Source organism: Lycium barbarum, chromosome 11, assembly GCF_019175385.1.
Source record: "Lycium barbarum isolate Lr01 chromosome 11, ASM1917538v2, whole genome shotgun sequence".
Taxonomy (NCBI): domain Eukaryota; kingdom Viridiplantae; phylum Streptophyta; class Magnoliopsida; order Solanales; family Solanaceae; genus Lycium; species Lycium barbarum.
The window spans coordinates 71,284,411-71,301,559 of record NC_083347.1 but is presented as its reverse complement, the minus strand read 5'-3'; the positions used below and the strand labels follow the sequence as shown (position 1 = coordinate 71,301,559).

Here is a 17,149-nt window from a genome sequence, read left to right as displayed (position 1 = left end):
CTTACTGTCTGCAATCAGATACACTACCCTAGCATCTAACCACTTTATGATATCTTTTTTCATGACCTCTTACATGTTTTGGTTCAATATCCGCCGATGTTCAACACTCGGCTTGCTATCCTCCTCTAGCTAAATTTTATGCTCACAAATACCATAAGGAATACCCCGAATGTCTGCTATGGTCCAACCAATAGCGCGTCTGTACTCACGCAAAATCTCCACTAATTGCTCAATTTGGTCCTCAGTTAGTAATGCTGAAACGATCACTGGCAATGTCCTATTTGGACCAAGGAACTCATACCTTAAGTGTGATAGGAGCTGCTTAAGCTCAAGCTTTGGTGGATCAACAATAAACGGCTTAGCTGGTGGAGTAGTTCTATTTGCGAGATCAAGATCAATCTTTCTTGGGTGGTAAGTGTAAGAACCTGAACCCTCAAGCGCATTTACAGTTTCCACATAGCCTTCTATATCTTCAGCATCAAAGTTCACCAGAATAGCAGTAAGAACCTCTCCCAAACTTTCTTCTTCCATTTTATGTTCGACAACATCATCAATCCCCTCAAACGAATCAATAACTGAGATATTCTCATAAGCACTTGGCAACTTCATCCCCTTACTTGCTTGGAAAGTCACCTCTTCATCATTCACTCGGAACTTGATTTCGTTCTTTTTAGAGTCTATAAAGGCTCTCCCCGTGGCAAGGAATGGTCTTCCCAAGATGACGGGAATATCTTTATCAATCGCACAATCCAGAATAACGAAGTCAGTAGGCAACATGAACTTACCCACTTGTACCAACACATCATCTATAACCCCAACTGGCTTCTTGATGGATCTGTTCGCCATTTGTAATTACATAGAAGTCAGTCTAGGCACTCTCAATATGGATTGCTTGAAAATAGCAAGAGGCATTAGATTGATGCTCACCCTATTGTCATATAGAGCACGAGCGAATGCATGAAGCCCAATATTACACGGAATGGTGAACGCCCCTGGATCTCCCTTCTTCTGAACTGTGGTGAAAGCAATAATACTCACACGATGAGTTGAATTCCCTGTCTCATGTTGAACGTACCTCTTCTTCGTAAGCAAGTCTTTCACAAACTTGGCAAATCCGGGCATCTCTTTAACATCATCTAAGAATGGAAAATTCACTGTGAACTGCTTCAATTGATCATAGAACTTTTAGCACTTAGCATAATCATTTTTCTTGGCCAACCTTTGAGGAAAGGGAGGTTTTTCTTTGTACATCTGAGTCAAAGGGCGAAGATCCCCTTTTATCGTCTGTTTCCTAGTATCAGCAGTAACATCTAGAATATCAGCAACTTTCTCTTCAACATGGACCTCATCATCTACTATATGTACATCAAAATGCACCTCTTCTTCCTTAATAATCGAATCCAGATCAACCGCCTTCTTGTCAGCACCTTGAAGTATTTTACCGCTTCTCATGCTAATAGCAAAAGTACGCTCTACACCACCACCATTCTTCGGGTTTGGAATAGTATCACTAGGAAGTCCTCCCTTTCTAGCAGGATGCTGCTCTCTAAAAAGATCACACATCACACATCTGCTGTTCAAGGTTTTGAATAGTCGCTGAGTGATAAACCACGGTCTCTGATAGCCCAAATAATGTCTTTTCAGTATTTTTCTGACTTGCCAACACTTTTTCAATGATTGACTCCAACCTCGAACTATTATGATCATTAGACTACCCTTTTGGTGGAATGTAAGGGTTGGAACTTCTGTTTCTGAAGTTGCCATTGTTGTTGTTGTATCTACCTTGGTTCGCTCCACCATAGTTGTTATTGTAGTTCCCTTAGTTGTTGTATGCACCCTACCCTTGTTGAGGTCTCCAGTATCTTTGAACTGGCCCAAGAATATCTCTTTTCGCGATGTAGTCTGCATATTGAACATTCTCAACTGGTGGAGGGGGACCCTCTTGATATAGACCCTCTTGGACTTAGTACATTCCAGGCAGCATACCTATGATATCTTCACAAACATTCACCTTCTTCGCCTCTCTATCATCCAATCATTTCGTCAGTAAAGAGATATTAGTGTCCACCTATGCCAATGTCTGCTGCATCTCCTGGCTATCCATTACAATATTTTGGATCAATGGTGTCCCAAGTGATAACCCATCGGAATTACTCGAATGCCATGCTTGACTGGGTGTAGTCAATCGATCAAGTATATTAGTAATATTAGCATAGGACTTATTCATGAAACATCCGCCAACAACATTATTGGCTATTGCTTGGGTCATAGGATCCAACCCTCTGTAGAACTTCTCCTTCAGCATCTGATCTGGGAAACCATGGTTCGGAATTCTATCCAAATATTCTTTGTACCTCTCCCAAGCTTCAAAAAGTTGTTCCCCATAACGTTTTTTGAACTCGTAAATCTGATCATAAATTTCAGCTCTTTTACTCGGGGGATACCACTTCCTGAGAAACACTTTGACCATCTCTTCCCATGTAGCAATAGATTTTCGGAGCTGCTTTGTGAACCATTTTCTCGCTTCTCCTGCTAAAGAATATTTGAATAGTTTCAGCCAGACAGCTTCTTGAGTCACACCCTGTTGGATATGCTGAGCGCATACCTCGAGAAAGTTTGTTATATGTAGGTGCGGGTCATCATCGACTGCATTCCGAAAGTATCCCTCTTGTTTGAGCATATGATAGAGGGAATTATCAAACTTAATAGTAGTAGCAGTCACCCTCGGATGAATTATTACAGATGCAAAGTCATCCTCTGGTTCTGACTCATCAGTAAAAACATTATCGACTGGAAGTTCGTTGTTAGCCATGATCACCTGGTTTACAAGGTAGAAAATGAGGTGTGTTGGAATATGACAAATACTTTAAGAAGAGTAAACACTATTTAGTAATTTCAAAACTATATTCCCCGGCAACGGCGTCAAAATTTGATACGCTCAAATTACACCTTTTAATAGCGTAAAGCGAACGATGTCAAATATAGTAGCCCAACAAGGGTTGGGTCGAGTCCCACAGAGAATATGGTGTGAAAAGTTTACTAAATAAGTATTATACTAATCTTGCGGTCCTGGTGTATTCCAGAAAAAGGGTTTTATAGGAGTTTTGGTTTATGGACTAATTTAAAGTGACCAGAAATTTAGAGTTGTAAATATATGATTAAAAAGAACCAAGGTTGCATCCCCTTCACATAAAGTGTATGATCTTGGGTATCGATCTTGATATACTTCTAATGGACCGTTTGTATGGATGCGCTTAACCTCTATGTGAATCTAGACTATTTCCCAATAAGAAAAGATTATTTCTTTCTATGCTTTTTCCAAAGATAAGAAAGTATGCATGAAGAACAGTTAATTATGCCAAATAAATTCCTCTTATTCTTAAGTCAATTTATTAAACAAGGTTTAAAGTCTTGAGTTCTTGTTATTCGTTCTTACCTAACCCTAGTTGTTTTCCCAAATAAACTAAAGTTTTTGGCATTAGCTAATGTTTGCAACCACTAACTATATGATGAAAACGAAGAACAAATAATCCCTAACAATCCATTATGCGTATATCAATCACAATCCCCAATCACAAACAACCATCCTTGGGTTCACAATCTTAGTAAAGGTGTTTAGCTACTCATGGCAACAAGAAAACAATAAAAGATTGAAGATTGCATAATTGAATTTTGTATTGAACTTACAAATAAAACTTGAAAATAAACGAATGTAATTGTCTGGAAAATCTTCAAAAGTAATAACAACCCAAAAGTAATTATTACCAGTCTAAAACTCCAGATGTCTGAAAAATAAAACCTAAACAGGTATTTATATAAGTTAAACTCGGAATAGTTAATCCCAATCCTGTTCCACGTCGGCTTGCAACTTGATGGGTCGTCATTGTGCTTCGACGGTCGTCAACATGTCGACGGGCTTGACGACGATCTGATGACAGACTTTCATTCCGCAGGAGTTCAACCATCTTTGCACTTCGACGACCGTTGATCATGTCGAAGGTGCAACTCAACGGTCTGAAGGCACTTTACACTTTGTAGGATGTATGTCGACGAGGTAACTCGACGGATCGTCGAACATGTTGACGGTCCGTCAATCATCCAGCTCTGCATGTCGTCGAGCTTACTTAGCTGCAGGAACTCTCCTTGCAATTCTATGATCCAAAACGATGAACCAAAGACATGTCGACGGTCCGTACTTAGTGCATATCAATACAGAACACTTCATTTCCTTATTTTCTCTTGCCGACCATTCCGACTTCGAAATACCTGCACAACTGCCAAAACACATCAAACTAACACAAACTTACTCGAAAACCAGTAAAACTTATAGTTAAAAAGCATTAGCTGTGCCATAATTTCACGGCACATCAATATATATTAAAGGATTTTATGACCTGTATAAATATCAACATGAGCTCCATATAAGTAATGCCGCCATATCTTCAGAGCGTATATTACTGCCGCCAACTCAAGATCATGAGTTGGATAGGTTTGCTCATGTTTCCGCAACTGTCTGGAGCCATAAGCGATCACCTTAACATTTTGCATTAATACACATCCCAGACCTGTGCTTGAAGCGTCACAATATACAGTGTAACTCTCAGTGCCTTCTAGAAAGGTGAGAACATGAGCGGATGTCAACTTGTCTTTCAATTTCAGGAAACTCGGCTCATAATCTTCTGACCATTGAAACTTGGTTGTTTTCTGAGTTAATTTTTTCAAAGGAGCTGCTATAGAAGAGAATCCTTCTACAAATCTCCGATAACATCCCGCAAGGCCCAAGAAACTTCGAACTTCTAAGGTTGTTGTTGGCTAGGAAATTCTTAACGGCTTCGATCTTCCGATTATCAACTTTAATACCCTCGTTAGACACAACAAGGCCTAGAAAAGCTACTGAAGTTAGCCAAAAGTCACATTTGGAGAACTTTGCGTACAACCTTCGATCTCGTAATGTTTGTAACACCTTCCGAAGGTGATCAGCATGTTCTGCTTCAGACTGAGAATATACCAGGATATCGTCAATGAATACAACAACAAAGACATCCAAGAAGGGCCTAAATACAGTATTCATTAGTGCCATGAATGCCGTTGGAGCATTTGTCAATCCGTAGTACATAACTAAGAATTCAAAATGTCCATATCTAATTCGAACAACTGTCTTTGGAATTTCTTCCCCTTTTACATGTAGCTGATGATACTCTGACCTCAAGTCAATCTTCGAGAAACATTTGGCACATTGCAGCTGATCAAATGAATCATCAAATCTGGGCAATGGATATTTATTCTTGATAGTCACCTTATTTAGTTACCGGTAGTCAATACACATTCTTAGTGAGCCATCCTTCTTGCGCATAAATATTACTGGCGCTCCTGACGGAGAAGTGCTGGGCCTAATGAAGCCCTTGTCTAGCAAGTCTTGTAATTTCACCTTCAATTTTCGTAATTTGGAAGGGGACATACGATAGGGAGGATTAGAGATGGGATGAGTTCCCGGCTACACATCAATCGCAAATTCAAATTCTCTCTCCGGCGGAATTCATCAGGGAATATATCCTGAAATTCATTAACTATTAGAACAGACTGTAGAGTTGGTGGTTACGCTTCATACTCCTAACTCGAACCAAATGATAAATATAGCCTTTGGAAATCATCTTCCACGCCTTAAGGTAGGAAATAATCCTACCTTTTGGTGCTGGGGTATTACCCCTCCATTTAAGAACTGGTTTGCCCGAAAACTAAAATTTCACTGTTTTAGACCAACATTCAACATTGGCATAACAAGAAGCTAACCAATACATACTCATAATAGTATCGAAGTCCACCATTTCTAATTTTACTAAATCAGCAAGAGTTTCGCAGTCACATGTCGTAACCACACACTTACGATAAATTCGTCTTGCAATAACAGGCTCCCCGACTAGGGTAGAAATTGAGAAATGCTTAGATAAAGATTCTGGCTTAATACCAAACTTATTAGCAACATATGTAGTGATATAAAATAGCGTAGAGCCAGGATCAATTAATGCATAAACATCATAAGAACAGATGGATAAGATGCCGATCACAACATCTGGGGACGACTTAAGATCCTGCTGCCCTGTGAGTGCATAAATACGATTCTGACTGCTGCCTGAACCAGAGGTCTGATCTCTGCCCTACCTCTGATTGCTGGATTTAAAGAGAAACCTTGCCCAGGTGGGCGAACAGAAGATGAAGAGCCTGCAACCAAACCTGTCAGCTGAGTCGGGCCACCTCTACCGTGAGACGGACAGTTTCGTATGACATGACCAGGCTGCCCACAAGTGTAGTACACCCCCATACCCTGGAGATACTGACCAGAGTGGACTTTACCACACGGGTCATAATGGGGCAATGGGGGCTTTGCCTGACTAGACTCTCCCCTATAAAAAAGATCTGGCGCCCTCGAACTTTGAGCCGGTTCAGAATAAATGGATCAGTCATAACGATGCCCCTGAAATTGAGAAGGTTCACTAACTGCTGAAGGGGTTGATCGTCTGGGATAATGAGGCTTATAACCTCCTTGATAATCACCATAATAACCTGCAGACCTTGCCCACTTACAACGACCTCTGTCCGGATCCTGCTTGGCCCGCTGTTGACGTTCATGATCCTTCATATTCTGAGCATATGCCTGAATACGAGCACTATCCATATTGTCCTAAAGTGAGGCCATCTGTAACATCCCATATCTTTCAACAAAGGTTAGACTTGTATCGTTAGAGTTTTAGCGGAAAAACAGAAAGTTTATACGTATTACGAAAGTGGTTGACAAGCCTACTTCGGGCACCCATAACCCCTTGATTCGTTGAGAATTTGTAAAAGGTTTCTTAATGAAAGTTGTAGTACATAGAAATATCTTTTCAGGCATATAAGGACCAGGCCAATTGGAGTTCAGATCAAGGAGATATGATCGTCTCAAAATGGCTAATAGAGAGGTGCTTAAGATTCGGTAGAATCGACTAACTTTTTGATATATCTGCCTTCCAGCCCAATTACAGGAAGATTCGTTAATAATTTGAGAAAACTTAAAACATGAAAGTTATATCCCTTTGAAATAGATTTCCAATGGTATACTGTGGAGCCCGAACGGAGCTTGGTACTAGGAGTTATGCCCAGTTTTCTAAACACTGTCGACTGAGTGTAAAAGTGACTAGAGAGCTCGCCGAGCTCGCCCCAAAGCGAGGCAAGGGCTCGCCTTGGGCCGCGCTTAGCGAGGTAGGGGTCCAAAAGTGGAAAAATTCAAGAAAATCGTCTAAGTGTAAAATGGACAAGGGAGCTCGCCGATCTCAACCCAAAGCGAGGCAGGGGCAAGCAATAGACCGCGCTCGGCGAGCCTAGGTGTCCAAAATGCCCCATGCTATAAATTCAACACTTTAACTCGAAGTTTCATTTATCAAACATTCCAACTTTGTTTTAAAGCCCTAAGCAGCCATTTTCCTCCTCTCCCCATCCTCCCACGTCAAGGTAAGATCGCTTTAGCAATTCCTAAGTAATTATAACATTAATTCATGAATTGTAACATGATTCTTCAACCAAAATATAGGATTTCCAAGGTAAATCCATCTTAAGCGATTCAAAGCTAGAGTTTTGGTGTTCTTCGTCAGAGAAGCAGTTTAGTTCATTAGATTGGAGCGTTTACAGGTATGTAGGGTTGCTATCTACGTGTGGGAATATCATTTTTCTTCCCCACGCTTCTTCTTCCATAAAGTATGAAGCTTTACAAAAACTAGGATTTTTAACCATGTTCATGGTAACCCTAGGTCCATGCCCTATGTTATATTATGTATTAAATTGTTATAAATTCTTCATTGTGTTCTTGATACATCATTATTATTATTCAGAATCTGTCCGTAATCCATGAAAACCCATACCTTGCATTCCATGGGTTCTTACATGTAAGCTTATGAACTGTTATGATATTTTCAAGAAAATCTATATATATGTTTTATAAGTTCATGCAAGAATAATACTAATAATATCTATGTACATGCAAGTTTTCATTCATGAAAAGCCATAGGCAGCAAATGCCACTTATTTTCCATGTTCATTTTTTTGGGAGTTGCATTAATTGCCGAGAAGGCTTCAAACAGCCCGAAACTACGTAGTCACCGTAGGATGAGGATCGCTCCACTCATGCTTAGGACGATCTGTCATAATGACTGAATCCTTTCATAATATTATTAAATCTCATGTCCCTGGCAAGGTATGAGTATTCTGCTGGTAAGACGCAAGTACCAGACCATGTTGTCGGCTATATTTACTGTTCTCCCTACTCACGATACTTTACACATGTTATATATGTACATGTACTCATGTTCATGATCATGTTTCAGTTCAGTCTCTATTATGTTATTTCCATGTCCCACGTTGTTTCGGTCAGTTGCTTTTCATACCAGTATATTTAATGTGCTGACGTCCCCTTTTATGGCTCGGGGGCCTGTATTTCACGATGTTTCACGATGTAGGTACAGATTTACAGGACGACACATCTGCTTAGTAGGACTCTACACGTATCAGCTTATTGGTGAGCCCCATCTCATTCGGGGTTTTAGTCAGTTATCTTTATTTCATTAGTTATGAATTTAAAGGTATGCTGGGGGCTTGTCCCAGCAAGTACGTTTTCCATTCAAGACTCATGATTAGAGGTTTCATAGACTAGTCAGTCTGTTATGTCAGATACTCAGAGTCGTGTAGCCATCTTTGGCTCGATTTATGATATTTCCGCATTCATGATTTAAACAAGTATTTCATTAAATTATTATCACATCTCATGTTTTATAAAATCTCATCACATTTCATGCTATATTCCACTTATGTTATGCTTCATGATGATTCAGCAAGTCATGTGGTTCGCTCAGTCAGATGCAGTAAGGCATCGAGTGTCGTGTTTCAGCTAGGCCATGGTTCGGGGCGTAACAAAGCTTGGTTTCAGAGCCCCAGGTTGAAGTGTCTTAGGGAGTCTATGAAACCGTGTACAATAGGGTCACTTTTATATGTGTGTGAAGGACAAAGCTCGGGATCAGAGTCTCAGGTTTGATGTATTCATGATATGCCATGCTCGAGTTTCACACTAGATGTTAGGATCCTATTTATATTCTATGACTCATAATAGACTCATTTGCACTAAATTGCGATTTCATTCAAAGCTTAATTCGTACTTTTATCTGATATGTCTACCGTGGGGACATACGAACATCTATGCTCATGTCTCTAAGTGTTCAAATCCTACCCGTGCTCAGTATTCAACCCTCATGTTGTAACAATCATGTTTTTCTCATTCAAATCCCATGTTATGATATCCATGTTTACACGTATTCGTATCTCATAACAGTTTAGCACTCATGTATTCAAAAGCTGGGTTTCCACTAAAAACAACTTTTGTATCAAGGTATTGAGACCTCGACCTAGACGTCACATGTCTTGCCTTGATACATTGGCTGAGTGGACGTCCAAAAATACAAAAATTTAAAATGACGCGTTGATAGCGGGATTGAATGCCGTTACTCACAATCGAGTCTAGTCCTTTTGGAAGATGTGAATCCTTTCGACGGACGGGTATTCTTCCCCGGAGTCAAAAAATGAAGGTGTAAGTATTGCCACCGAGATAAGCTTCAATCCTCAAAATGACGATATGGATCAAGACACTACGTGCCGAAGGGGCTAAGTCGCCATCCATATATATAGCCAAAAATAGGTAGCGTAATTCCGAGTTGATGTCCGCAATCGTTGAAATACGAATGTGATTCCTACGTCAAAATTTGTGGTCGCTATTGCAGTCTATTTCAAGTTAACGTAATCATGGGTCAGGGATAGTGGTAGTCATGAGAAAAGGCTCCGCCCCTGAATATGCCATAGTTAACTTGAAAATTCTGACTAAATGTTGTAATTTTGGATACAAGGGTTAGCGGTCAACATGAGAGGAATATGATACTACACTCTAATGTGCAGTCTACATTTGGGTATTTTTTACTATAGGTGATGTTAGACTAACTGGTGTACCGCGGTCACCGTATGCGGATAATGAGATGTGCAACACCAGATTTGGACAGTCATCGCGATATGAAATCATGATGTGATGCCAAATTTTCGAGGGTAGTGGACCTCGTAAGAAACAAAAATAGCCCCACACGAGAAAACATGGGTTTCATGATTGACATATCGAGTTACGAAAACGACAGCCAGACTGGGGCGTGTAGGTTCACAGAAATGCGATATAGCCCGACCCACATCCCAACAGAAGTTATCATTGGACGATGAAAACGTCTGATGATGACGTAAAAAACCGATCGAAGTATCGTGATTATTATCCAGAGTAGATTATTATTTTTAAAAAAATATACACAAAAACACACACTGACACGAGAGAAGAAAGAAAATGGACAAGCCTTTGCCAAAAGACGGACATCGGAGGATGATTACAATGTCAACAAAATGGCAAAATGCCACACAGGTATGACTACATTAAAATTAAAATTTTCAAAAGACTAACACGCAGGACTCAGCATTTGGAAATGAGCTAGAAACTACCAAAGGTGGGAGCAAAACCCGGATTCAAAACATGCGGAGCATACGTGGAACTTTCTTGGGCATCCAGTCAAAAATCGTGTACGAAAGTCAAGATTTCTACACCAGGGATTGGAGATCATTTCAAGCATCAACACTAATAAGTCCTTTCAAAAATCGCCTCCGGTTCGGATTTTCAACCGGAAATAGACAAAGGGGTTCCCACATAAAGGGATGTTCCTTTTCGGGTTATCAAGTCGAACTACAATTGGCCTGATTCCCAAAGCTAGGGATATGTAGGCTACTCAAGTTTCGAGGCTCGACCATATTCCTATAATTATCTTGGGATATCCCGAGATAGCTTAAAGAAAACTTTTTAATTTATAGTCCTCATAAAGTCAGAACTACAAATGGCCTGAATTCTTATTTAGCCTGAGATATGTAGGAAGCCCAGAAACCAGGGTCCGGCCATACTTCTGAAATATTGCGCAAAAAGGACAGTGCTTTCTATTATTCAGTGAAAAATTAGGTTTGTCAAATTCGTAGCTCAAGGATGCCATCCTTGAACTTCGAAAGGGCAATTGTTGACACCTAATTTACACCTCAGAAAACGTATATTTTTAATTTCCATATTTCCTGAGTCCAAGATGGGATGAGGATGCCCTTAAAAAATTAAAAATCCCGAGAAAATTGCACAAATTGACGCTTAATTATTATTTTCATAAAAATTAACAATTACAAGAAATTACAAGTTATTTACTTTCACAAACGTGATTTGAAGAGAAGATACACATCCCGTTCCGTCTAGCTCGGGAAAATTGTTAATTAAAACGACATATGAATTACGGTTTACTCTTGACCGCATTTTTCATATTCTTGAATATCCTCCAGAACTATATCAATATTAGGCTCGTTTCGAAGCTAATATTTTAAATTTGCGAGTTTTAAATTTTAATTAGCCTAAATAACTATTTTATTTAGTTGTATATGTATTTATATTACTTAGTCATTTATTTGATCTAAATTGGGAGGGGGACTAATTTAAACTCTTAAAAACTTGGGGGGGGGGGGGGGGGGGAGTTAATAAAAAATAAACTTCCAGCCCCACTCTTTATTTTTCCTTCACCCGACCACCCTTTCCTCTTCTTAGGCGATTTGAAGGCGATATTAGGGTTCCGCTATTGGCAGTCTATCCATAGGATTTATGCGTATTTTTGGCCGGACTTTTAAGGGTTTTTGTTCTTTATCACGAGTTTTCGTGATTCCCAGGTTCATTTTCCTCGAATCTGTGTTTTTATTCCTAATCGAATCCTAATTTAGGAAGTTACTCTAGGATTCCTTCGTGCTATGGTTGCCATGGGCAGAGCCACGAGCTCTTTGCCATCTTGTGCCCCATAACACTTGAGAAAGGGACCTAAGGGGGAATTTCCTACGTGGGTTCGTGGTTGGGTACGATTTTGGGGAATTTTATCTTTTTGTACTATGGTACCGTTATAGGGTGGTAATTTTGATTTATTGATGACAAGGCATGCTATCATAATATTTTCTGATTTTTATTTGTTCTTTCGGGTACAATTGGTTAGATTCTTACCTGTATTATTGTGATTTATGTGAAAATTTGGTTGGAAAAGGTACCATTGGTACAAATGTGCTGAAAATGGGTTTAAAACTATGTTCACATGATCCTGGTTTATGCATACCATACCTAGGAATATCCCCTTTTGACCTAGTTTCACCTATTTGAGCCAAACTATGTGCATTGGTCATCCCTATACTTTAGATAGTGCCTTGGATTTTTGTTTAAACTTAAACTCCTCAGAACTTGTCATGTAGGAACCTCTGTTTATCTGCACTTGTTCTGAATAGTTGACTCACATTTCTAGAACGTAAGGCAACCCTCATAGGTTTACTTGTGAACCTTATAATGACTAAACAACTTATATGTCACTATGTGCCAATTCTGAGAATGTATTATGATTATTTGACTCTATACCTAACTTGTTGTGCCTGTTCTATATTGACTTGGATCCCGATGGCTTTAAAACTGCCTAAAATGATCATTAAAACTTTGATTGAACTTACTCAACTTGTTAAGTGAAAAAATGGCTTCATTCAGTTGGAATTACACTGCTTTGACTCTGCAACTTACTAAAGAAGAGATAACTTGGAAATAACTTACTTGAAACCAGTTTTGACTATTCATAAGATTGAAATGGACCTAAGAAGACCTTCTGCTTTTTTTAACACTTGGTTTCTACTTGAATGAACCTCTGAATTGCTTCATGGCTTGCCTTCTACTTATTGGCTTCATTTGAGTCTTGAATTTGTTTGAACCTTACATCAGGACTATAGTTTGGATTCTGTGACATAAGAGTTAGTTTGAAACTATGTATCTAGGCCATTTTAATCCTCTACAGGCTCTATGAGTCAACTATGTGACATTCATTCTAAGTTTGGTACTCTAAAAGCTGAAATCTTGTCCCTGCTTTGCTTACTTGAGCTCCTCTCCTTGCACCTAGTTGAACCTTCTACATAACCCTAGCCTTTTAAATGACCAGTTAAGGCTGATATTTGTTATGTTTATCATGATCCTCATGCCTGCTCATTGAAGAATTGTCTGCTGTTAGTTTCTGCGTCCAGTTGGACTTATGATAATATTTGTGTATTTTGCTGAGAATTTCCTTATGTTGTTCTGTGTGATTACTTGAGTGTTAAGAGCTTAAATTAGAGTATATGGAGGGTATGCCCTTTTAGGGTGGTTTTGCTCTCCCCATTATGTGGTATATCACTATGTGTGTCTTGGTATATAAGAGTTTCAACACTTAGAAAATTTTGAGAAAATTGAGAGGCATATAAGTTGTATATCATGTATACTGCCAGCTTAACACTTAGAAAAATTTCAGAAATATAAGTGAGTATAATAGTTGTATATTGTGTGTATCACAAGTATAACATTTAGAAAAATTGGAAGAGGAGGCTAGGAAGCACATTGTTGGTATATTTGGTATTACATTCAACACTCAGAGATTTAGAGAGAAAACAGGTGGGCATAGCAGTTGTATGCTCGGTATATTATAGCCTTGACACTTAGAGAATTTTGGGGTAAAAATTGGAGTTGGGCCTGTCTACTTTACCTGATTAGCAGCCTTGGTTAAATTGGGGCTCATTTTCATAGTTGGGTTAGTTTTGTCGGTTAATTATTATGGGCTTGGCCCAAATGAGAGTTGTAATTTAATTTTTTGGCTTTATAATAGTAATTAGTTTAATTCCATTCTCATATTTAGTTTAATTTTGAACATGTACTAATGTTGTATATCCATTTGTATTTGTACACCCAAAAACCCGTTGGTCGGCTTCCACGAGGTCCACTAATGTATCTAGATCGAGTTAACCAAATCTGGAGCAAAATGGAGCTTATTAAGGACAAACTGTTGCATAATATCTACGTTTGGGCTTGGTCGACCCAAAATCTCACTCTTTATCATTTACGCAATTTTAATTCCTTATTTGCGCACTAGATTGTATATATATTGGAACCCTTAATTGGTAATCGCATAATTTAGAGTCGTTAAAATTGATTTCTATATAAAATTGGCATGAAACATGTATAAGTTGAATAAATAGACTGATTAGGACTATCATTTACTGGAACCGCTAAAAAAATAAGAAACTTTTGGGACTGAAATTGACATTTCTAAAACTTGAGGACTTGGACTGTATTGGATTAATTCGAAACTGTTTGGACTATATTGTGACATTTAGAACTTGTATAAAACGGATTAAAATCGGTTGAAAGTTAGAATAAAATTGGTCTATTAAATATAATACAGTTTATATGCGAACTATATAGTATATAAAAACTATCTTTTGTATAAAACTATTTTCTATACTTAATGTTTTTTTTTCAAAAACCTTTTTGGGTGGACTTACTGTTACACCTCGGAAATTTCTCGTTAACGTACAGTGAATAGGCTAATGAAGGGCACGACGTATGCGATGTTTTAATAAGTAAGAAATAACATTTGTTGATTCTAAATGAGATTTCAAAGACATTTGAGGTGGGAGACGAAAGTTGTTAAGGAAAACAAGGTACATGTTGTGTGTCCGGCAGGATTTATGAGTATCGAATTAATGATGGCTTAATGATGTTTTGGAGAAGAGTTATAATGTCTCTTAGATTGTTAACGAGGTGTTAAACAAGTATCAAGAAGGTTCCATAATGATTGGAGATCAAACGAAGTGACGAGAACAAAATCGGAGAAGAGATAGATTATACGACCAATCATACGGTCCGTATAATATTATACGGTCCGTATAATGGTCCGCAGAATCGTCACAATGAAGGTCCCTCACTGATGGGATTATACGGTCACTTATACGGACCATATAATGTGCCGTATAATGGTCACAAAATGAGTTGTTGCTGGGATAATTTTACGGTCACTTATACGGACCGTATAATGTGCCGTATAATGGTCACAAAATGAGTTGTTGCTGGGATAATTTTACGGTCACTTATACGGACCGTATAAGTGTCCGTATAATTTAGTCGGGATAGAATTTTAAGTTTTTAAATAAGGGACCCAAGTTCATTATTTTCATTTCCCATCTTCTCATTTTCTCTCCACACCTCAAGAACCCTCTAGAACTCTCTCCACTCTTCATCTACAAGAATCCAAGTGAAACTAAGGATCAACTTCATCAAATCAAGAGAAACAAGTGCAAGAAACTCACTAGGGTTCATCTAAGGCAATAAATCTCATGGGAAGTGGAACTAGGGTTTTTCTCAAGTGAAGTATTTCCACTTAAAGCTCATTCTCACACCATCAAAGGTAAGTTTTATGATCATTCCATGTTGTTTAGAGTATCGAGAGGTTGAAAGACTTGAATTGTAAAAGGAGATAGAAAATGGGTTATGAACGTAAGAATAATGACATTTTGAGTGGTAGCTTGGAATGGATCATGATTCTTGACATGTTGTGATTATGAATATGTTATAAATGACATTAAGAATATGGGAGAAACATTACGAAGAGACAAGTGTAATATTATACTATGACCCTAGTTATGGAGGAATTGAAGTGAAATTGTGAAATGTGGATAATGTAGATGAATGGTGATCGTTGCCTATAATATTGTGAATGTTGTTATGGATGCTTGGGAGTCGATATATGATATGAGGAAAGTTGTATAAACAAAGGAAATGCTGCCCAATTTTCCCTAGCTTTTCCTAAGCACGTTCTTATAATCGATTAGCTAATGTTAATACGAACTTTCTTGAAGGTAGAAACGCGAGCATCGAAGGAGAACAATCAAGCGATAGAACTGTTAAACGAAAGAGGTATGTAAGGCTAATCCTTTCCTTCTAAGGCATGACTCCTATGGTATAAATCTTCCTAATTTTTCCATAATCTTCCTAAATAACGGAAATTACGAGTCCATGACTATAAAGAGCTACATACGCACATGATAAAGAAAAGAGATACGTTACGAATATGACAATACTGATGATGAATCTAAGTCTAGAAGTTCTAAGCTCATGATATGACATTCCTACGAAGGTAGTGATCCTAAGTACGGTTCCATTGATGTTTTTCCTTGTGTACACTCACCTTAAAATGTTATCCCCCTCAAGGTGAGATATAATGATTATGATCACTCCATAATGTAATCGGGGGTTCACGACCTTATGTCACCCCGACATAGCCATAGTTGCCTTCAAGCTCTAATGTATGTTTTGATGATAAATGTATAATGATGCTAAGTTATGATAAGGTCATGATATGCCTATGAGATGTATAATAATGATAAGTTTATGTTGACTATATGACGATACAATTCCACCGTGCCTAGTTGGCCGGGCATGTCACCGCGAAGGCGGGCTGCATACGATTTCACTGTGCCTAAATGGCTGGGCATGTCACCGCTAAGACGGGCTGCTATGTTTACACCGAGCCTAGAGGGCCGGGCATGACACCACTTGTGGGCGGCATATGATGGTTACCCAGACGCGGGTTAACGATGATGATTTATATGATACGATGATGTATGCGCTATGATGATACATGTACTATGATTATATAAGATATATGTATGAAATGTATCCACCCTTAAAAGTTATGCAGGTTATATCTTCATCTTATGTCTTATGATTTCTCTATTATGTTCATTTCATTCATGCCTTACATACTCAGTATAATGTTCGTACTGACGCCCGTTTTCTTTGGTCGCTATGTTCATGCCCATAGGTAGACAGGGAGGTGATCCCGACTCGTAGGAGCTATTAGCTGACTTGAGAGCACTCCATTATTCCGGAGGTGCTATTGACTTATTCTTTTGTGTGTGTGTATATATATATATATATATATATATATATATATATATATATATATATATATATATATATATATATATATATGTATTTTGGGCACGACGGGGTCCTGTCCCGTCCCTATATCTAGCACTCTAGTAGAGGCTCGTAGATACGTATGTGTGGGTAGCATGGTCTCACGATGTCCCTATTGTATGTACATTATTTTGATAGCCGAAGTGCTTATGCATATAAAGGTAATTATGTTTCCAAATGAAAAATGGGTTTCCTATGATTTGAGTATAAGACTAATGA

At 38.6% G+C, this 17,149-nt stretch overlaps 1 long non-coding RNA gene across 1 annotated transcript; it reads right to left on the bottom strand.

Annotated features, from left to right (window-relative positions):
- Positions 1 to 3,657: 3,657 nt before the first annotated feature.
- LOC132617976 (uncharacterized) lies at positions 3,658 to 16,888 on the bottom strand. Its single transcript, XR_009573905.1, has 2 exons — positions 4,395 to 16,888; positions 3,658 to 4,266 (listed from the first exon to the last, which is right to left on the bottom strand). It is a non-coding gene; the product is annotated as an uncharacterized LOC132617976 (long non-coding RNA).
- Between the last annotated feature and the right edge of the window lie 261 nt (positions 16,889 to 17,149).